Source organism: Pinus tabuliformis, chromosome 4_2, assembly GCF_031772625.1.
Source record: "Pinus tabuliformis cultivar Carrire ecotype Pingquan chromosome 4_2, CPIR1, whole genome shotgun sequence".
In the NCBI taxonomy this organism is placed as follows: domain Eukaryota; kingdom Viridiplantae; phylum Streptophyta; class Pinopsida; order Pinales; family Pinaceae; genus Pinus; species Pinus tabuliformis.
The window spans coordinates 1,123,124,246-1,123,148,517 of record NC_142304.1 but is presented as its reverse complement, the minus strand read 5'-3'; positions in this window follow the sequence as shown (position 1 = coordinate 1,123,148,517).

Here is a 24,272-nt window from a genome sequence, read left to right as displayed (position 1 = left end):
GATGTTCAGAAATGGGATTTTGGAGCATGGATGGAGGGAAAAAAGGTGGAGGAATGAGTATGGAGGTGAAATAGGGGTGTAGGGGAGTTCAAGACTTGGGGAATGGAGCTGAGGAGTGGCAAGGATGGTGGGATTTGTTCAAGGAGGGATGAAACGATGTTGCACAAGAAGATGAGAATCATGGCAAAGTAAGCGAATGAGGTAAATGTAAGGTAAGGGTTCTAAGTGAAGGATGAAACAGGTAGGTTGGATGGATTATGTGCAGGTAAGGATGGGTAATAGGTACTCTGCAAGTGGTTTTTCAATCTGAACAAACAAACACTTATAAAACCTATGACCTAGTTACTTTACTCTATTCTGACCTAAATAACAAAAAAAGGAAATGAAAAGCAGTTTATTCGAAATGAAATGCATGAACTAACTTATGCCACTAAGAAATCATCAACTGAAGCATTTAAACACTACTAATATCAGCATCTACAAAAGAGGATTCCAACACTAAGAATTGCATGGCAAAGCAAAACAACGTTTTTGTTGGCAGCAAAGTCACATTGGTCCCAGCTCATGATTCCACTGAGGGGGAGGTGAGATCGAAGGTGTTTGGTAGCCTTTTTCTGAAGATCTTCCCTACGATTAACCTATCAAGCAAATCTGAACATGAAAAACCTTTTTAATCATCAAAAGCAACCTAAACAACAACACAATATTTAAATCTAAATAGCAGATTTTATTCTAAGAATGCAGCAAAGACACATGAAAGTAAACAAAGGAGGTACTGGGCACTTGAGATGGGCCCAACCCTAAGAGCTACAGCCTCCTAAGAGATATTTAGAGCTGGTGCAAAGTTGGATTCATATTTATTGATTAAAAGAAATGTTACATTCCAAAAACTGTCCACAAGGAGAACTTGAAAATGTGCTGAAAGCAAAGCTAATCTACTGCCTAAAAATCAAACTACAAAATGACTACAAAATGAATACAAAAATGACTAACTACTAGATAACCAAAATGAGGCCCTAAGCCTTCTTATTTATACAAATTGAGGACCCCAACAATCCTCCTAAACTTTAGGGACTCGACTTCCCAAAACTTGTAGTTAACAGCAGTCCTACTTGACTTGCTTGGCTGCCCTTGTGCTAATTGATTTGGTGGCCCTTGAACTCCAAGCTGATGGTGGAGAATTCAAGGTAAGGTCCCATAAATGAAGGGGATGCCTTCCTACAAATCCTCTCCCTTGTTCTCCCACGAATTTGGCTGCCAAGTGCTCATTAAAACCTTCAATTTTGTCTCCAAATTGACCAAAAAGGCTACACAAAGCACACATTAGACTTGTTGGCATAATGACTAACCCAATTCACTCTGTTAGCATAAATATAATCAAAAGCAGACAATAAACTAATGAGAATGGTGATTAAGTCAAACTAGGAGGTTGAATGAGCCCATATAATTATCCATTTTTGGGGCTCATCAATGGTACAAATTTTGTTGATGAAATACCATCCAATAAAATTTACCTTCAAAACCCTGGGAGAGGGAAATGAGCCTTACATAAGCACAACTGATTCAAGCACAAACAAGGTGTAAAATGACCCATTGGAACTTGAAATAATGATGAAAACTCTTTGAATGATGGTAAACTCAGCCGAATGGTGACATGGACCAATACTTGGAGAAATTTGTTAGGAGTGAAAACAATCCTAGACCTAATACCTAGTGACCTAATTTTACTTGAAGACTCACTGAAATGTCAAAATTTGACTTTGACACCCTAATACCAGTTTGTAAGAGCATGTTTGATCACTGGTGGAAGGCTACAAATACTGACACTAACATTGGCTCCATTCGGGATGGTTTCTCCTTGGAGGTGCCAAGAACACTGTAGACCCTGTAGCCTTATCCATTGGGCATGGACTAAAAAAAAACTCAATCTGAAATACATGACTAAATATTGATGACTCAAAGACACAAACTGAATTTTCCTCAACTAAAAGCTGACTCGATACTAAAACACAACTGACAAACTGGAAAAGATGCTCAAAATGGAGCTTATTCAATAATACCTACTCTAACTTTTCCATTCATCATCTGATCAAGTGAAATGAAACAACCAATGCAACCAAGTAAGCCTTATGGTTGCTATTTTAATTCTCCACAAGTGTTTGTTTATGAGAAGGAAGAAAGAACTACTAAAATGCAACTCCCATGAAAACTTGTAAACAGAGCAAAATTTTTCCAGATTGAATAATGTGGACTCTCTATCTGACTCCAAAAATGCTGCATGAAGATCTTGAAATTCATGTCCACTGGGACTTAGCTCATCCAATGGATTACTTTGCTTCTCCTCATACCATGAATTCAAACTTTCATTTGAGCTTTGTGATGAGACTCTTGCTGAAAATGATAAAGGAATCGATTATCGGATCAAGTTTGTATCAATACTTTTTTCAAGCTCAAGTTAGCTAATGGAGAAGGACATTGATTGCAGATATCATCCAAGGTATCAGCTATTGGATCATGAAAAAATTGGAAAGACTATTGCAACCCATTTTCAATTGGTTCCAATGATATTGCATTATTTTCTGCAGGATGATCATCCTTTAATGAAGATATACTATCCAAATTTCCCTTCAAAAACTAAAATGATTCAAAACATAATGGTACAAAATCATCTTGCATCATTTGATCATATGTTCTAGCTTCCAAGTCTTCATCTGCAACCTGACATTCAATGGCATTCGGGGGCTGCAAATCTAGATATGGGAAGTCTTGAGCAAGGATTTCATTGCCCTCTAGATGGTCAATATCAAAACTTATCAATGATTTATTTCTGATTGCACAAAAGTTGTCTCTGATGAACTGAAATGAAGTAAAACAAAGAGGTAAATATCCTTCACTTACTTCAAAATTTTCTGCACTTTCCTCGCCTCCATAGTTTATATGCAACAGCTGATCACTGTATTCGAGCTGCTGAAAGTGAATTTTCTCCTTCCACAAACCAGCTGCTGATTTGTCTGCAAGACTAGCTTCTATTTGTAGAACATGATCATCATCATATTGATCAAACTTAGGAAAATAATCAACATAAAACACATCATCAAGCATACATGTCAGATCAATAGATCTCTCTTCTCCAAGATGATCTATAAAACAATCATTATCAGATCTATGACAACTGGGATAAGAAAGAAAATGTTTTTGATCAGCCACTTATTCTTCTTCAATCAACAAGCCATGGTCTTGAACATCACACTCATTCCTTGTGGTGATCTTTGGCATCATCTCTTCCACTGCACTTACCAAAATGTCGAGCTTTACCTCTAAATATGTCGATTCCTCTAGATCTAGGTTCTTCGTCTTTTCTTCCTTCAACTTTTCGCTTCTGATCAGTAGATTAGCCTCTACATCTACTACAATTTTTTCATCTCTTCAAGTGTTGCAAGTTTCCTTTCCCTCAGCTAAAACTCCATTTCTAGATCAAAGGCCTCCGAGTAGTGGGAGTGGATCCAGTAGAAGGCCTTATATTAGCGGGCATAGAAAATAGACTTGGTTAAACCTGGCAGAAAATTGTTGTACTGTCTCCCCTGGCAGTCTTTTCAGCTAGTTATACTCTTCTAGAATCAAGAAAGGGTTTTGTTTGAGCACCCACTTGTCGAGGAAAATTTTAATGAACTGTTGGAAATCTGAGATGCTCGCACCAGGTAGGGTTTTGAACTAACTCTTGACTTTTCCTTGCAAAGAAAGAGCAAAAAGCCTAATACTGACATCCTCTTCATAAACTTCAAAAAGGTCAAGAAAAGACTCAAAATTCAGTACATGTCTCTCAATAGTGATGTTGTCACATTCATCATCAAATCTTGGAAGATAGAGGTCATGATTTTTAGGGAAAGCATGGGATATAGGAGATAAAATTAGAGGCTTGTATCTATCTAGAATTTTACAATTTATAGGAATAAATACAAAAGCTATAGAATTATTCTTGATCTCTTTAGGCTCATCACTTTGAAGACGGTCATCATAAGATTCAGAAGAAGGGTTTTGATCAAGATCAAAGGTATGTGAATATTTTGTATTCACAATCCTCGAAGGGAAGGAATCACATGTAGGTCTAGGATATTTTCTCAAATACAATATACTTTGTAAAGGCTTCTTGACATTCTCGGGAAAAGAGAAGAAATATTTTATAACAAAGAACGTAATGTCTTGGATGAAATTCCAACTTGAATACCTAATATTTCCATATTGTCCTTTCATGTTTTTGTTGGTCAGGTTCATCCTCCAGTGGAGTCCTTGGATCTGATCTCGAAAGTGATTTGGAGCCGCCAGGTGAATGATTTCAGACTTCTAGTGTCTGATCGGTGTTCACCATCAACAATCATATCTGAACTTGATACATTTTGCTGAGGAACGTAAAACTGCATTGCCCAGTATGGTCGCCACTATGTTATCACCTGGATTGAACCTCAGGCTAAAGGAAGGCAATGCTAGGGTAACCACAAACCATGCTTAGCCAAGTAGCTAGCCTTGCTAGGCTCGAAGAGGGCTCTCTCTGTAAGGATCTCAAACAAGATGACTAGATCAAGAAAATGATTTTAGGCTAGGTATAGTAACATGAAGTTTTGATTGGATTTTGAAGGGGTTTCGCTGGATCAGGAGGAGCTGGACAGTTTAGGGCTAGGGAATTAGGTCTAAATTGCAGGTTATTTAATGGGGCAAGGTAGGAAAAAGTTTTAGCACTATAAGGCTTGATGGGTGAGGTTTTTAAGACTAGTGAGAGGCCAGGAAGAGCATGTGATTATCATGGATCCTTCCCAAACTGTAGAAAACATATAATGGTGAATATTTTCCCAAAGCATAGTAGCGATGTAATGAATTCTGCCTATCAACTTGCAAGCATTCACTTAGAAGCAATGAAATGATTAAAGAAATACACAAAACATACTAACATATGATCATAAGAGAAGAAAATATACTAAAACTCCATCCCACATGGATCTCATAAACAATTCTTATTAATCTCCTACAAAACTGCTACAAAATGATGTACAACCAAGGTTTGAGCATCCAATTGAGTCCAACCCTTTACAACGAGAAATAAGTAGAAGATATAGGCTTTGCTTCAAACTCCTCCAATACTCAGGGGTTGAATCCCTAAGATGAGGAGCTAATCTAACCAACTCGGAACAAGAAACTGGAATATAGGCATCTTAACAACTTGCCTCTAAACGTGAAAAACAGATTCATTTGAGCTCAAATTGACTTTCAATCTAATGAATCTACCCTCTACTATTAATTATCCATCATATTTACAAGCCAAGTCATCATCTACCATATTAAAACATCCTCCATGAGAGAAAATCCATGAACACAGTCAAAACATAGAAAAATAGCCATCCTGTGCCAAATTTTCCCTATGCGCAGCGCCACTTTCACGTCCCTTTTGGAGGCCTTCCCGATATCCAAATTGACCTCATGATAGCTCATTGGAAATATCTTCATGTATAATTTCCAAAACATCTAGAATTTCTTCATTTGAAGCTCATTTGACCACTAATAAGTTTATTCTCCCAAGAGTACTTTTGTGTGTCCAAAAAGTGGTAGAAATGTCATTTTTAGGGTGTTTTTTGACCTTTTGGTGGACTATTTATGCCCCAGAAACATAGAAAATGCATAGGGTGCATGTACTCATCACTATAAATCCAAAAATGTAAGCCATTTTTCCATTGTATTCCCCTAGGAAAAGCGCAGTGCCAGTGACACTGCACGTTGAGCTAGATTTTCTGCGTGTCCAATTTCCAAAATTTGAAAAAAAAAAATATTCTCCAAACCTGACCAAAATTGGTGAGAAGGACAACCATCAAGCATCTTGATGAGCCAAGGAGCCTTCAGCAAGCAACCTAAGCCTATCCTCCTCTTTTTTTTCCCTTTAGAGCCTGCCTTAGCCGATCTTTCATCTTTTTGACCCTCATGTTGCAAATTTTGTTTCGGATCCTGTAATGGTAGGCCATGTGCCTGATCATCTAATTGTCCCTATCTCTAAGTGTAAATTGATTCTCTCAATCCCAATCTCTCTATCATCCTCAATTTTCTTCTCAATAGGAGACAAAGTGACTGGTGCCTCCTTGTCACCTTGTCGTTTTACCTTGAGAAGTTCCAGCTCCATGAAGACCTACTTGTCTCTCAACTGCTTGTTCTCTTTTTCCAAATATGTGATGACATACTTGGCTCTCTCCAAATTCTCCATCAATTCTTGGACATGAGCCTCCTTTTCCTATATGATGATGTCCTTTATTGTTTCTTCATCCTGAGCCTCTAAGTCAATTATTTCCATGCCATGATGAGTATAGTGTTGCTCCAACTCATCATGCTCTGTTAAATCAAAGTCTCTCTCCTTCTCCTCATCATCAAAGCTTTCCTCTGGAATCTATTCTTTCCCTTCCACATCCTGTGGAGCATGTATTTGCCTATGAGTTGATGAAGAAGGCAAGGTCCCTTCCACATCCTGTCGAGAAAACACTTGCCTATGAGCTACAAACAATTTCATTTTTCCCCTCTGATATGTCTATCTCCCTTATGTGGTTTTATTTGACGCTGAGGTTCATCTGCCATGCTTTCACTGCCATTGTTTTCCTCCTCCTCATAATCTATGTCCTCTGTGTCCATGTTGGTTGAGTTTTGAAGCCTTGAAACCCTAGAGAAGGTAATTGAGGAATGAGTTATGGTGAATTGGGGTAGGGGAAGGGAAGGTGAGCTCATTAGGGTTTGATCTTATGAGTGAGTTTGTGAGAGTGCTAAAGAGTTTATGAGGGTTTTAGGAATTCATTTTAGGGTTTGATGGGGCAAGGGATGATTTTATTTTAGGGTTAAATGGGGCAAGGGATAGATGGAAGTGTTTATTTGAGGGGATTAGAGTATATGGAATGAGTGGAATTTGATGGAATTAGGATATGGGGAATGAGTGGAGGAGTGTATTTGGAACCTAGGGTTTGCAAATTTCTTACAAACAACCAACCACTTTAGAATCACAAACTAAATTCCAGAGGATAGAAGAAGAAAGGTACTTACTTTTCTGAGGGTCCAAGATAGAAAAAATGGTTTTTGGATGATGGACTGTGAGTTTTGATGCTCACTGGCACTATTCATAGTGCACCCTGCAGGAGCGTAGCAACACTCCCGAACGCGCAATGCGGTGTAAAAATACACTGCAAAATTTCTGCAACGCGCAGTGCCCTCCCTCAACGTGCAGTTCTTTTTGTAGGCCACGTTTGGAGGCCTTCTAGGTATCCAAATTGGGCGTGGAATAGTGTGTTGGAAATATTGTCGAGTCTACTTTCCAGAACATCTTGAATTTTTCAATTTTGGGCTCATTTTCCCTGTCAAAAGCTCAATCTCCCAAGACGTGTCAAAATGTGAAGAATGATGCTGCCAAAATGCAGAGTGTTGTTTCAGTCAACTTTTGGAGGTTTTCTCAACTCCAAATTGAGCTCATGATAGCTCATTGAAAATCTATCTATGTCTAGTTATCATTTGATGTATCAAGCAAGTCTTTTGGACATTCCATATAGAATAAAAATTGATTTTACCAAACTCACTCCAGAAGGGCAGCAACCCTCCTGTGGCAAATGATTGTTTAGACATTTCTCCCAAACCATGAGACTTGTCTAAAAACGGAAGGAATTTTTTCTTCTTGTGTCTATGATGGATAAAAGCCTCTCTCAATTTTATCAAATTCATATTTTCTTGCTTAGAAACACCATTTTAATAAAACCTATCACGATGTGTGGAATAGGGGATTTGTAGAAATAAAGGGAAATGAAGGGGACAAGGGGCCTATAAATTCTTGAGAAATTTTTGAGAAGTATGGAGGAATGTTAGGAAGCAGGGGAAAGTGGAATTTCAAGGATTGAGTGAGTAGAAGGGGACAAAAAGGGCAAAACACAAGTCTAACCTAGAAAAGTGTCAAATTGTAGCAATAGGCTAGGGTTTGTGGGAAAATGATTAATTTGATGGATATCAGTGATGGGAAATGTTTAAGAAGGTATATGAAGGATGGGGGAAGGTGTAATAGCATTAGGATACAAGTTTTTTTGATGATTTGACCATCCAAGAAAAATTACCTTCAAAACCCTAGGAGAGGGAAATGAGCCTTACCTAAGCACAACTGAAGCACAAACAAGGTGTAAAATGACCCATTGGAACTTGAAATAATGATGACAACTTGTTATAGACATTTTTGTGCCTTACAGCATGAAGCATGAAATGTCCATAATCTAAGGGATCCAAAGTCCCTAAACATGTTGTTCCTACCCCTAGAGGAACAAGGTCAGCAAACCACAGCACTGAATAAAAGTTCTCCACCTGAAAACACTCAAAAACAAGGCAATTCTGGATCATGTCAACTGCTCCACTGAGCATCTGCGCTGAATGTCAACTGCAAAGAAGGCTACCTGCGCTGAGCGAGTTTGGACATGTGGAACAGTCATTCCTCAAGGTTTCAATGCCCAGGAAGCTTTCAAAATGACACTTGGATCAAGGAATTCGACTGGTGATGAGTAAGAGGTTCTAGATCTCCAAGTGGAAGCAAGAACCTCCAAGTGGATTCAAGAACTGAAGAATAACTGAAGTGAGAGAGGACACTCGTCAACTTCATGCCAAGCTCAAGCTGACTCATCCTTTCTCCAAAACTCCTATATATAGATCTCTCTCATGAGGTCTAAGGAGGCGAGAATCTTGTGAATGTAAAGAATTGCTGTTGGTTTGAGTTTAGAACTATTGGGTGATTTGTTTTGAAGGAGGTGAAGAGGAGATTTCTTTCTGCTGGGAAGGTGATGCTGGATTGGGCCTCTTATGGTTGTATCACTTCCTGAACTTTACTTCTTCCATTAATAAAGCATTTGAGGTTCTTCTATATGTATGTGTCTCAATGATGTATTGTTATACTTGTGTATTTGATTTATTCTAATCCTTGAATAAATTATGAATGTATGCTTCTTGTAGTTTCCCTCTCTTGCCATTTTGCAGGATCTTGGTGTAGCTGGGCCAGTGAAAGAGCAAGGAGCTGGGAGCAAGCAGCAAGGAGAGAAGATTGGATCAACCATTAGCGAAATACATCGATTAGTGGATCTCTTTCTCCCCTATTTTACTTTCATAAAGAAGAAATCTTAGATAGCTTTGCTTTGATTGTTGCTGAGGTACTATCACCCTTAGAGTGGGATAGGGTCATTCCGTATTGGATACTTTTCCCAACAACAAATTGGCGACTCCGCTGGGGATCGTATCTTGTTGGTTGTTTGTGTTTTTGCTATTCATTTCCTAAACACGGGGAGTACCGAATCGAACTGCATTTGGAACTTTCAAATGCAAAGTAGAGGGCAGCTACTCTAACTCAGTTTTTGGGCATGTTTATGATTTGAAGAGGTGATCCACAAGGACTCTGAACAGCTCTTAGTGATAGCTTTTCATCCTCCTTTTCATCCTTTAGTGTGTACTTCATTGATAGCTTTGATTTGGCCAAAAACTGTTGATTTTTGAGCAATCTGTGACCCAGAAGCTGAGAAAAACGAAAGTTTCTCTCTTCATTGCAGGCACTGTGAAGGTAGTCTGCATTTCATCGCAGGTCCCGGAGGGGCTACCTGCGCTGAATGTCAAACTGACAGTGTTCTACCTGCGCTGAACCAGTGTGGCCTTGTGCAACTGGGGTTCTTTGCTTTCTGTTGCCCTGTTTTCATCCCTGTTTTTGCAGCCTGTTATCAGTCAATGTACCTATCTGAAACCACCTTTCTTTGCCACTATTCTGCCTCGGTTGTATAAAGAAACGGTATTTGTTCTTTGTGTATTTCTTACATCATTTACAGTTTCCCATAACGAAAGTGAACTAGTCTTGCTGTGGCCTCTTAGATCTAGACCTGTGATAAGTGTCGTTCTGATCTTAAGAGTTAGTTTGTTTGCTGTTCATAGCTGATTGAGCTTTTTCTTTCGTCATATGGTTTGAATTTATGTATTTCTAGTGTTGAAACAAGTAAATCTTAAGGTGTCTTTTGATTTTGGACAAAATCTTGTTTTCTTTCACTTGAAATTGAATTCAAAGTTATACAACAGCTTTCTTTTTGTAATACATCAACATGAAGAAAGAGAAAAGAAATACCTGCATTGTGCATGTGCATTTTGACAGCTTGCATGTTGATTTAGGAAAAAGTGCATTAGTGTGTGCTCTATGATCTGTGTGAAAAGATGATGTCTTTCTTTTCCCTTAGTAGTTAAGATTTTCATAAGTTGAAAAGATTGAAAAAGCTTGCTTCTCATCTTTAGACTGCATTTAGGAGTTGTACCATACATCTCGTGGTGATCCATAAAGGCAAAATGCTAAACAAGATCAACCTAAAATGAATTGAATTTACATAACAACGCTTTGAAACATAACGCAAACACATAGAGGTCTAAGCTAGAGACGTGTTCCGGCGTCGTTAAACGTGATATCTTAGCGTTGAGTGGTTGGGTGATTCCTCCACGGTGAAGCGATAAGTATCAATACGGACTTGTGCTCCCACGTACCGTCGCGTATATATTGGGAGACCCCTATAGGAACAAAGCCTTTATCCTTAGGAAGCCGTGTCGGCCGCCCTACTGATCACAATGCAGTGAACACAGCATTCACGAAGATCGACCACCCGTACCGTAAAACGTATTCTGTGGTTTTGCGAAAAGTTTGGCACACCCTCTGCCTAGATCTCCAGAGTAGTTTCTTTTGGCCTTTTTCAAACTCTATAACTGAAAAAGTCCATCCAAGAATTTGTCACTTCGGGCTCGTTAAAACATCGAAGGAGACTAGAGTCATCTTTAGCTTTTTCTCGACTCTTAAAAAGTGAAAAAGAAAGTTGTGTCTAAAGCGTCGTTATAAAATTTATTTTAAACGGAACATAATCACCTCCTATTCCTTCGTTGATCTGTAGGTCGAGAACATGGAACGCACCAACCAAGGAATTCCATATGATGGAAATCCTAGTCCTTTCTCCTCTTGGGGAGAAGTTGGTGCGCCCCACATGGCCACATTGTCGCTTCCAGGACTGACAATTGGCCTGCCAATTTGGCTATTCTCAACCAATGTAGTTCAGAACACCATGGTTCCTGAACAGTCGAGTCAACAGTTAGATCAGTCTAGAGCTGCCCACTAGCCTTCTACTTCTTATAGCTCTTCCTCCAATCCTTCATCTTCGCAAGGTAGAGCCGGCAAAAGCCAAGCTCCCATGGAGAAGAAGGAGAAGAAGAAGAGAGAGAAGAAGAAGAAGGAGCATAAGGCGACTAGGGGCAAGCAAAATACATCTGACAAAAATCCACACACAGCACAGATCGAGCCTAAATCGCCATGTGTCATATGTAGAGGAGGCCACTTCCATAGAGATTGTCCCTGTATTCCCCAGATACTAAGGGACTGGTCCCCTCGTTTGCACAGTTCGGGAGCATCAACCTCTGATAGCCATGTTGAATGCTTACTGTCAACCAGTGAAAGTGAAGGTTCAAGAGAAAGAGGGGGAGCAAGATCCCCCTGCAAACTGTGTGAAGTCGATCACGCCATCCACCGTTGTCCCTTCTTAGACGAAGCGAAGAGAGTTTTGGAAGATCGTCCGGTTTCACTGTTGAGACTTCCTCCTGGATACAAAAAACTCGTGCCAAGTCCTTCGTTGGTTGAGAATACAGCTGGCCCGCTCAAGTGGTCAGCTGAAGTGTCAGTCATTGAAAATGAACCTACTGAATCCAGACCGGATGAAAGTCCAAAGGTCGAGACGACAGTTGACCCGGTTCTCCCTTCAGAAGTTTCATCTTCAAATGACACCGTCACTGAAGATTCATCTTCAAATGACACCCTCACTGAAGAGAATAAGGATGACACCATCCAGATTCTTTTCATCAACACAGACTCTGACGAGCGTCAGGGCAATGCACCCATTCCTTTATCGCAGGAAGGAACATCGTCAGGGTCATATCCGGCCGTATATTCGGTCCCACTACCAAGCAACCTGGTTGTATCCTTTGATTGGAATCAACTAGGCAGACCCCGGTTGCCAGCCAGTATACCATTCAGAATCATAGTCCAAATATACAGAATGGTAATGGCTGGCACTATCATTGATGAAGGGGCATCTGTGAGTATCCTTTCCTCTATTGCTTGGAAAGCATTGGGTTCCCCGGCGCTTTTGCCTGAGATAAGAAATCTCTCGGGTTTCGATAAAGGAACCAGTCGACCATTAGGGATCCTCCCCAATGTGCCTGTTACATTGAAAGGGAAGACCGTTCAAATGAACGTGATGGTCGTTCAAGGACCCTTGGATTATAACCTACTCCTTGGACGAGACTATATATATTGCATGGGAGCAATAGTCTCCTCACTCTTTAGAGTAATGTGTTTTCCACACGAAGGAAGAATGGTCAAGCTCGTAGAGCAACTTTCATTTCCGGGATCACGCATCGCAAATAGTCACATACCAACCCTGAATGGTCTATTCAATCAAGAAATGTCTCCACCCCCAGTCCTTCTTCCCGATGAGTGCGAGTGATTCAGAAAGATGGGACTGGAACCCAAGGGGCATGCATCCTGGTCTGCTTCGGGCAGAAAAAACCTTGGGTATAAGGTAGAATTTCCGCGAGAGAATATGACTAGTCCGTACCCCATCCGTGGATGGAAGAGGGGTTGTTCTAGAATAGGATTCTTTTGTCAAAGTTACGTGTTTGACAAAGGTCATTCACCCTTGTCTATTTCGGTAGACATTGCCGAGGAAGTATTTTGTTGAAAAAATAACAAGACAATCTTTGGGTAACCAGAAAGAGGTAAGCCTCCCTCAATCACACAAATGTTTTGTCTTTGAGTAGTGTTCTTCTCTTGTCGCAAGTAGCTGATCTCTTGTTGCAAGTAGCTGTTCTCTTGTGATCTTGCGAAAGATTTGTTAAAAGTTGGGCTGACGAGAAGACAAGTACCGCATAAGACCCGTTAAAAATAACGAGAAGACAAGTATCGTTAACATTAGACTAGCAAGACGAAAAGTAGCTGTGAACACCCAAAGAAAAATAGAGGTGGGGGAGAGGAGGGGCAACCTTGAAATTGTATTTTATACCTGGGGCCATGCAAACCTTTTGGAGTGCAAGCTAAGAGCGGTTATTTATCTGTTTTTGGGATTAGCCGTTTCCGAACTTGCATAAAGAAAGGATATGGAGTAAAGCTTAGTGAAGATGAAACTCCTTAAAAAATAGAGATCTCACAAGGGACATTTCTTATCTTATGACTGGTATAAACGAGCAGTTTTAGCATAAAGTTCATGCTCGTTAAAAAATAAACGCAAGATCCGAGCAGTTTTAATGCGGTCTTCATGCTCGTTAAAAAATAAATATAAGCAGTGAGCAATGTTTCCTCCAGAGTTTAAGCTCATTTTTAACTAAAAAATGAACCTATCCCGGTAAATAACCACTGTGATCGTAAATTTATCAGCCATAAAAAGCCTTGGTCGTGTATGCACCTGCCACCTCCACTTTCATTTGGCCGATCGTTCACCTCCATATGATTGTTTACCCATTTTGAGGAACAGCTGCGAAGAGTGATTTCACCTAGTCATCCCTGTGACACTGTCGTGATTGGAAAATTCCAACCTGTACCTGGAATCAGTTGCTATCCCTGTTTATCACTCGTTCCTTAAAAGACGAGTCTTCTTTAAGCTCTTTTCATCTGACTCGTAAGAAAAGTTTGCCGAGTTTTGGCCTTCCAGCTCGTTAAAGTGACCGGAAGAGTTATCCCTCCTCTAGATTTTAATCTTTTTGGACCTGAGGGATTATTGCACAAAAAGGTCGAGCGCTTGTTTTATTCGGCTCGTTAAAGTTATCGAAAACTCATCCCTTCTGTATTGTTTTATACTTTTTCGGACTTAAGGGATTAGATGATGAAAAAGGAATTTTGGAGTTGACTTTACGTACCTTTTCAGACTCTCTAAAAATGAAAAGGACCGAGTTTTCCTTGTCGTTAGACTCGTTAAAATGATTAAATAGCGACAAACTTGTCTTTAGACGAGAACGAGTTTCCCTATCGCTAAGCTCGTTAAAACATAGCGATGGGCTTGCCCGAAGGGCAGGTTATAGAACAAGCATATGTTATCCTCCTCAAGCTTGAAAAAAATAAAGAGGTACTGGTCAGAAATGACTGGGGAAAAATTGGGATAACCTCAAAGCTTTAATGGTAGCAAGTCGCTCTTGAACATGACACTTTTCCTCTGTATCACATCGGGTTGGGTTGTTTCATTCACCGATCTCATCACCATGGTCTCGCCAAACCATCCACATTTGGGGTAATGCTACCGATCCATCGCATTAGTGTCGTTATATGTTCAAGAGATGCCGTTCAGAAAGAGTCAACTGTGTCCCATCCACTACCATACATCATCTTTCATCCTTTCATGACCGCCACCCTGAATCATATTTCACAAATTGTTTTCACCTCCATTAAAATCATTAGCTCCGTTCCGTGTCAATGATGTGGGATTCATTAAGGCCCTCCTTTGACGGATCGCTTCTTGTCAACTTCAGCTCATTATCCAAGAAGTTGATCTAGGAACAACCCCCTCAGTACTTTGAAGCTTGCATGCCTCAATGGCAAGTTTCTCACTTCCGGCGACAGGTATACATCAATGACCTTCGACCAGAAGATTTTGCGTGGTGTTCGACGCCAAGTCCTATATTCACACCACGTGAATTGTACTGCAGTACCTTGAGGGTCATTATCATTATCGGTGATTCCTCTTGCGCTTGTTAACGGTTTACATCATTGACCGGTAATCAAGCGATGTCTTTCCATGTTCGACTTCAGCGCAATTCTCGCATGGATCGACTTGTACTTAGAGTGAAGATCGAACGAGTTTGAAGACCCCGGATCTAGTTTCATCCATCCGGGTTGCGATATATATTCAGGAAATATAAAGACATTTGACATGTACATCATTGCAGCAGATGATCATCCTACTCAAAGGATGATAATTTTCACCAAAATTATCAGTCTACCATCAGAAGATCGTCTGTTCTATGTACCAAAAGGAATTTATAAAGCTGAGCATGGGAATGCCCGCCTCAGCTAGATCATGAAAACAATATGAAAAATAATGTATTGTATTGTATCTTATTACAGGTCACCTCTCAGTGATTGAATGAACTTCGGATCCTCCTGATAAAGCATTTCACCCGATAAACGACCTCATACTTTAGGGGGCAACTGTTATAGACATTTTTGTGCCTTACAGCATGAAGCATGAAATGTCCATAATCTAAGGGATCCAAAGTCCCTAAACATGTTGTTCCTACCCCTAGAGGAACAAGGTCAACAAACCACAACACTGAATAAATGTTCTCCACCTAAAAACACTAAAAAACAAGGCAATTCTGGATCATGTCAACTGCTCCATTGAGCATCTGCGCTGAATGTCAACTGCTCCACTGTCTACCTACGCTGAATGTCAACTGCAAAGAAGGCTACCTGTGCTGGGCGAGTTTGGACATGTGGCACAGTCATTCCTCAAGGTGTCAATGCCCAGGAAGCTTCCAAAATGACACTTGGATCAAGGAATTCGACTGGTGATGAGTAAGAGGTTCTAGATCTCCAAGTGGAAGCAAGAACCTCCAAGTGGATTCAAGAACTGAAGAATAACTGAAGTGAGAGAGGACACTAGTCAGCTTCATGCCAAGCTCAAGCTGACTCATCCTTTCTCCAAAACTCCTATATATAGATCTCTCTCATGAGGTCTAAGGAGGTGGGAATCTTGTGAATGTAAAGAATTGCTGTTGGTTTGAGTTTATAACTATTGGGTGATTTTCTTTGAAGGAGGTGAAGAGGAGATTTCTTTCTGCTGGGAAGGTGATGCTGGATTGGGCCTCTTATGGTTGTATCACTTCCTGAACTTTACTTCTTCCATTAATAAAGCATTTGAGGTTCTTCTATATGCATGTGTCTCAATGATGTATTGTTATACTTGTGTATTTGATTTATTCTAATCCTTGAATCAATTATGAATGTATGCTTCTTGTAGTTTCCCTCTCTTGCCATTTTGCAGGATCTTGGTGTAGCTGGGCCAGTGAAAGAGCAAGGAGCTGGGAGCAAGCAGCAAGGAGAGAAGATTGGATCAACCATTAGTGAAAGACATCGGTTAGTGGATCTCTTTCTCCCCTATTTTACTTTCATAAAGAAGAAATCTTAGATAGCTTTGCTTTGATTGTTGCTGAGGTACTATCACCCTTAGAGTGGGATAGGGTCATTCCGTATTGGATACTTTTCCCAACAACACAACTCTTTGTATGATGTTACACTCAGCTGAATGGTGACATGGACCAACACATGGAAAACTTTGGAAGGAGTGAAAAAAATCCTAGAACTAATACGCAATGACCAAATTTTACTTGAAGACACACTGAAATGACAAAATTTGACTTTGACACCCTAAGACCACTTTGCAAGAGCACGCTTGATTTTTGGTGGAAGGCTGCAAAGACTAACACTAATAGGGAGAATTTCCAAAGAAAGACGTGTCCTCTCCGCAATGCAATGACAAACTGACATTTGATGTGTTCTATTAATGATTGGAAGTAAAATCACCGAAGGATGGATTTTCACAAGACAAATTAGAAATGGAAGAATAAAAAAAGATGTCAGGAAAAATCCGATGAGGTGCAGACAGAAGGAGGTCATCCTTCACCGCAAGTTATTCTTCAGATTCCCACACATACTCATCATAAATGACAACGCAGTTTGGCTACTCAACGCCAACTCCGTCGATAACTTGATCCTTGTGAATAACAAATGTGGAATGGGAGAACACAATATAGTACAATCTAGAGGATCAAAGGAACCAGAGGACTCTAGTAGAGAATACAAGAGAACACGACAACCAACAGGCTTGCATTCCAAATCTATGTAGATGTTCAAAGCAGGTGGGGTGGGAGGATTTGGTAGTTCAACAGATGCGTGCACACCTTCTCCCACCTCACACCATGGAGCTAGAGTTGTTTGACAAGAAGCAGACAGAGGGTCACCTGTGATAGAAAACTTTTTTGTCTTAGATTTGGAAGCTCTAATGCCAATTTATGCTGGGAGGGATTCAAATGATTCCAACATATGCATATTTTTGGATATGCGAAGAAGATACTAAAATATTTCATTGAGAAATTTCCAATCAATTTCATATTCAGGAATTTGAAATGAAAGATTACGAAATCGTTTGTGAAATTTCTCAATGGATTCATTAGGTGCTTTTCGTAGTTTTAGCATTCTTTTATTGAGTGTTGTACAAATGTATCAATAGAAAGCACATGCCAACTCCCTGGTCAATTGATTAAAAGAGTGAATAGGTGTTAGAGAAAATTTGACACACCATTGTAGTGTGTTCCCCTGAAACATGAATGCGAACAACGATAAGGAAATGTGATCCTCATGAATTTCATTTCTTTCATAAAAACCCATGAAGGCAACATCGTGACTGCGAAAAGTTTCTCCACCTTCACCATCATACGAGTTATGTGACAAGTCACTGAAGACATCCTCTGGTAATTCAAAATCACGTGCATGAGACAGACATGTCAGAGGTTAGATTGTGATGTTAGTCATGAAATATGTGCAGAGATTCAAAATAGAATTTGAGGACTCATCTTCTCATCTGGCCCTCCTTTTAGTGCCATAAATTTTGACAGTGTTGGACCCACAAACATGTTAGGGGATCTCCTTGTTAACAAGTCCCAACTAGATGTCAAACCATTTTGAGTAGGAGTCATACCAATGGGTAGTAAAGCTATTCCTTGATTACAATAGTGTGCAGAGGTAGGTTTGATATCTTTGTTAGAATCAAGTGTGTGACCTTGTAGCGAGTCAAGTGAGATGTAGGGGGGTTATAACACGTAGAGGAGGAAAAAGGAAGTATGTCCCTTAGAGGCCTGTAATATTACGCAGCCTATAAGGAACACATGAGCTGAATGACATCAAAAGCTGGAAAGTGGAATATTCCATGATCCAAAGTGACAGGTTGAACTAGCAACACGAACTCAAAAATATTCATACAATCATATACAAAATAGTTCATACACAAATGTGTATGTTAAGAAACATACATTGCTAATGTAACCAGAATATTCAAACTACAATAACAACATATGCATGAAGACGTGTTGGCTCTATATATATATATATATATATATATATATATAGATATAGATATAAAGTGAAAGTTCCATCCATAAATACACCATTGGTAGCCACTAGTGTCAATATTGGAATATTACAGTCAACACCATCTACTCCTCCAAAGAGATGTACTCTTTTTGCACTACGGAGAAGCCAAGGCTCATCACAATACTCTCCAAGCCTTCTCTAAGCAATTCCTAGCTAAAATCTTGGCTCCCAAAATCCCATACTATGAGTTATGAGGTTCTATATATAGAAAAGCGTGGAGTGACCCTTAACATTCCCCTTCAACCCTTGGACTACCCTCATGACTCTTCAACTCCATTACACATGACTCTTTGCATTACATATGGCTATTTTCTTTCCACTAAAGACACTGCGAATTTCACTTTTAGTAAATTTAAAATAATAAAATTTCCACATATACCCATGTGGGAAAAAATAGGCTTGAGTTAGGCTGAAAAGACAAACAACATCACTTGGGGTCTTGGGGAAGGACCAACTTGGTAACCTCTTCATAGTGATCTTTGACGATGAACTGATACCAACTTTAATACTACTCTATTATGTCCTCGTATTATTTGATGGCATATTTTTCGAAGCAAGCCCTTGCCTCCATGGCTTCCGGGTATATGGTTCTGAAATCTTTGTCCAACTCATCTTGAAGCATGCACAACATTGTCTTGAGTGTGGCTAGACCACTGTTGTACATTTTCATGTTAACTGTGTTGATCTACAAGTCATCACTAGTGGCTATGAGCATCAACTGCTCTAGGTACTTGTCGAAATATATCATGACTTGGTTCTTCCTCATGGCCTGGGCGAGGGTTCCGATGGAAGGTATATTTTTCATTCTCACTATGACATCCAAACTCCTGAACAGTCATGCATAGGAAGCCTTAATGTTAGTGATTAGTGGTGGGAGCTGCTCATAATTTTGGATCTGCATCTGAATCTGTGCTTTGTCTAGCATAGCCCATGGTTTCATCTTCTTGTGCAAGTAAATAGAGGCTCCTTTGTACATCATTGTCCATTCTTGCATGTGTGACATAACAGTGTGAATGTATTTGAGTGTTTGGGTTTTCTACGAGTAATGTTGCTGAAAGCCATGTCAATGGACAACCGCTTTGTGCACTGTGAAAAATCTTTGATACATTGCCTGCATGGTGGCCTCCAAAGTTGATATCTCTGCTACTATTGTTTCCTTCATCTCTGTCATGGTAGTTTTTGTGGACTTCTCTGCTCTCTGCTTGGCCTCTGATAAGTCCTTTGCCATCAGATCATTCTCTTCTAATAAAGAACTTGACTGTCGAACTCGTGGTTCTTGCATAAGCCTTAAAAGCCTCGGCCATAGAATTTGGATGTTTTATAACATTTTGTACAATCACCCTTTCTTCTGTGTCCACCGGTGATGTATGATCATTGAGGAGCCACTTTCTTTGTGCATGTTCAATCCTTTGTTGTGTCTCGTCAAATGTTAGATTGTACACATCTGTCTCTGGATCAGATTCAAGGAGAATAACTTCTCCTTTCTCGCTCTGTACTGGCTATGGTTCTCGAGGTGGCAGAGGATACGGTATGACCTTGGATGCCCTCTGCATGAGATTGATGTCTTAGTCCTCTAGATTTAGTTTTGTCTCAATGTTTTTTACATCAACCAACTACTCAATCTACTGAGAAAGTTCCTGAACCTACACCTGCTCTCCCTTTTCATCATCTACCGGTTGCTCTGCTACCTCAACCTGTACCTGCGTAGTTTTCTATGCTAGTGCACCTTGTCCTTCCTCCTAATCCTGTTTGACCCTTTCTTCACTCTCTCTCCTCCCAAGTTCCTTTTTTGCCTTCAGCTTCTTCTCCGTATCTTGCAATCTCCTTTCTGTCTCTTCCAATATTTGCTTCTCCCTCTTTCTCTACGCTAGTCTCATGTTGCGTTGTTGCCTCTTTTCATCTATCTCCAAACCTACTCTACCAACAAGTGGATCATCTTTGAACTTGTAGCTTTTCTGAGCCTCTCATCGCTTGGAAATATTCCTCTGGGCTTTGTCTTACGTCAGTTTTCTTCTCATCGATGTTTTTGTTGTTGCTTCCTGTGGTGTTGCTGCATGTAGTGCCACTTTCCATTCTACAACCATATTGACTGGCTCATTAAGCCTAGAGGAGTTATAGCAATACCTCCAAGGATTTTCCTCTAGCCAATGACATGCCCCATGGACCCATGGGAAGTACACCTTCCCACGGTGATTCTTGCATATGCAATGTGGATCATATGGATTGAAACTCTTGGTGTTGGTCATGAGCTTCTTCAAGTACTGAGTCTCAACATCTTCATATTTCAAGGTACTGATCTCGTACAACCCAATCCGCAAAGGAAGAGTAGGCCATGGTACCTTCTTCCTCCTATGCAGTGCTGCTAAAAACCTTATGGAGATGTGGTATGCAACCTTTTGCATGACCAACTTGTTTGCTGGAAAACCTTGGTAACTCATGCGAAGGCTTCTCCACACCAAACATATTGACGAGGTGCTACTAAGTGAGGCATACCAATTTGCAATGTTGAGCAATGCCTGCATCTCTTCTTGTGATGTATAAGGTGGGTCATGTTCAAATATCATCCACTATGGTGGGGTGATGAGGTGGCCAAACAGCCTCATCATGACTCCTCGGTAGCTACACTCAAAGAGAAACTTGCAATAAAAATTCACAGCTTCTTCTGATGGCGTTCATGTCCAACCCATGCTAGGGAACTGTTGTTGGGCACATATTGCATCAAATAGTACACAGATATATATAATATTGCTTGTTCATCCTTAGGCAGATTCCAGGCATTTGACACATGCACATTTAACTAAAGAGCCAACATGTCTAAATAGTTGAAAGGCCTTCCTTCACTTGCCAACTGATCCAACCTGGCAACCCATCTCTGTGGAAAGGTCTCTATGCTATATTTCCCATACAAGTGACATGCGAATATGACCAAGAGTTGGTAATACTTCTTGAGTGACTTCATCTTGTAGACCTCGTTGGGAATTGTTCTGAAATTCGTTGGCTCTTTTACCCAATGCTGCAAGATATCTCTTTAGTTCACATTATTGTTGGTAGTGAAGAATAGTGCATCCATGTATTTCATCGGTTATGGAAAGTGATACATCTGATGGTAGTTTTCCTTCCTGAAGGTGGCAAGTTGCGTTCCATTGGCACTTCTCAGTGTCAATGTCTCGATATCAGTATGTGAGACAACTGGGTGAATGACATCCGTGCACGGGAAAGCGGGGTACTCGCATGCAACCTTGTACAAGCCTGACTTATGAATGTTGACATAGACTTGAAACTATTCCATATCTTCCTTGAAAGTTCCTGCAAATATGTCATTTATCTCTTGCCATGTGCTCTTCATGTCCTTCTCTGTGAGCAAATGCGTGTCTGCATAAATGGGCAAGTTTATTGGCCCCTGTTGAACCATGTCTCTAGTGCTACTCTCTATAATGTTCTTTGATCCAGATCCCTTGGAAACCATGATGCATGTACTGCTGAGGGACTCCTCAAAAACTGATGTACCTAGAGACAAAGAAAACATTCATGGAAAGAAAATGTCAGTTTAAAACATAATGCAGTTCAAGGAACGATCATGAAACAAACCATGTGACTGCTGGGAAATATTGTGCACTGGTGACTCTGAGAGGTCGTGGAGTGTCAGTTGGAACTCCGCATTGTGTAGTCCGAGCTTCTATTGTACTTGTTACTAACTGAAACTATGTAGAGGGTAGTCCAGCTAGGCTGACTGAGGATTAGAACTATGCAATGTACACTTAAGTCTGGCTTGACTACTCGCTGGGACTGCGCATTGCACAATCCCAACGAGCAAGACTCGGCATTGACTCTGAGAAAAGTGGTCAGCACTGGTGGAGGCCATTGACAAGAATCTTGTGCACAATTCGTGGTTGTAAGACAGAGCCTTGACTTCTGGGAATGCATAGTGCACGCCGAGAAAATCGAGATCTGAGCCAAGGCAGCCTAGATTTGCCCAAGGGCAACTTGAAAATGAGTAGATTTGAATGCATGAGAAAAGGATGGTGAAGATGGGAATGAATTATCATGCATGCAATCAAAACCAATGCAGGAATCATTCAAACATATGAACAATGAAGCTAATGGGGAAAGTCACCGCAACGACGACTGTTAGTGCAAAAACAATGCTATCTATGTGATTCTTAAGAAAGACAATGATAAACTTGAAACAACACTTCTACAAGTTAAAAAAAAATAAAACACGAGTGGTCATTCATTAAAACATGCAAAACAACACTCACACAAATGAAGGAAATAAAAGCAACAAAAAAAGCAGCAAAAGACTTGAAAACTAAAACTTACCTAGAAAAGTTGCGTCGACTGTGCCGAAGGTTCCTTGATGCCTCAAGAATGCCAAAGCTCCAATATCAAATTTGTAGAATAAGATTTGGGGCATCGTTTAAATATATGTAGAAGCTTTAGGGTTTATGACCTGCATGCCACAAATCTAGGAAAAATGAAACCTAATAGGAAGTTTCGAAAATCGACTTCGCATGTAACTCCAAGTGCTAAAAATAGATCCCTATTTTTTAGGGATGCTTTTTGCTTCTTTTTTTTTATTTTAAATTTTCATGAAAGGGTGTCATGTATGCATGGGAATATTGCACAGTTTTGGAAGGAACCGAGCAACTTTTTGGAACATGCCTCCGACAACAAACTGAGGAATGCTTCTGTGCAATTCCTGTGTTGAGTGGCTCTAGCTGCCTCTCATGCTCTGCGTAATATGCTAGCTAAAGACACGTTGTTATATGGGTCAGTGCATTTCCTAAGCCGAAGCTGAGTGCTTGAATGTTCTTTGCAATTTCTCTAAGCAAGGCTGTCAGACTGCATTGCACATTTCCAGAGAGTAGTGTTGATTGTCGGGTTGCTCTACAAAATTCTTGAGAGCAAGTCTGGTTTCCCTCTAGGATTGTGAAGTTTTCCAAGACAACACAAGATCTAGATGTGAACCAAGTCATGAGATCAACTTGCGGTCAGAAAACAAGACATGTTAGAAAACAAAAGCTGTCAAGTGAGAGAAAACTTCAAGTAAAACACATGTACATGAGCAGTGCAAGACATGCTGCTAAGATATTGAGGAGGGAAGCTCCAAAACGAAGTAAAGAGAAATTTTGGAGGTGGTTGTAGCTGCTACAACATGTATTTAAAGACAAATAAACAAAGAACTGAAGAAAGAATCTATGCTTTGACCAGAACTTGTGTGGAGGCGAACCTCAACAAGGGATTTCCGGATTGCATCATCTTGACACCTAACAAGCACTATTGGACAATAATTAATTAGTAATGTGTTAATAATTAATATAAATATTTAATTAATTATTAACTTGATTAATAATAATGATAATAATAAAGTAATGGTAGTTGATTCAATGGTTTCTTTCCAAAACTAGTGGGTCTATTTCAATGAATTCTCACAACATGGAAAATTAATTGTAAAGTTTCTTCAGAGTAAAGTTTGAATAATCAGAAGAAAGAGAGTATATCTTACCAGAGGGCCCATGATTCTAGGGTAATGCGGGATTTTTTCTCAGCCCACGGTTTCTAGAATTTGATGTCAATACAATAGTGGTATCCAAAATGTTGGTTTGGGTTAGATTACATAATCTCCCTCTTCATTTCTATCACCATAAAATGCTAGAAGGAATTGGGAATTTATTAGGGAGGTATATAAAGACAAATACACAAATAATTGAAGAAATAATCTACACTTTTGCCAGAATTTATGTGGAAGTGGACCTTAGAAAAAACTTCTCGGATAGCATCGTCTTGACACATAACAAGCAATGTTGGACATAGTTTCTAAACTTTGAAAACATGACATTTAGGTGTCGAATATGCTGACAAACAGGACATACAAAATTCATGTACTATAGTGAAGAAAGATCGAAGAAGGAGAAAGAAAAAATTGAAGAAACCCAAGGGATGGAAATTTCTAGAGCAACAATTTGAAGATGAAGAAGATGATGACAAAATTGGTCTCCTTATCAATAAAGAGACCCAAAAGTAGCAGGAATCC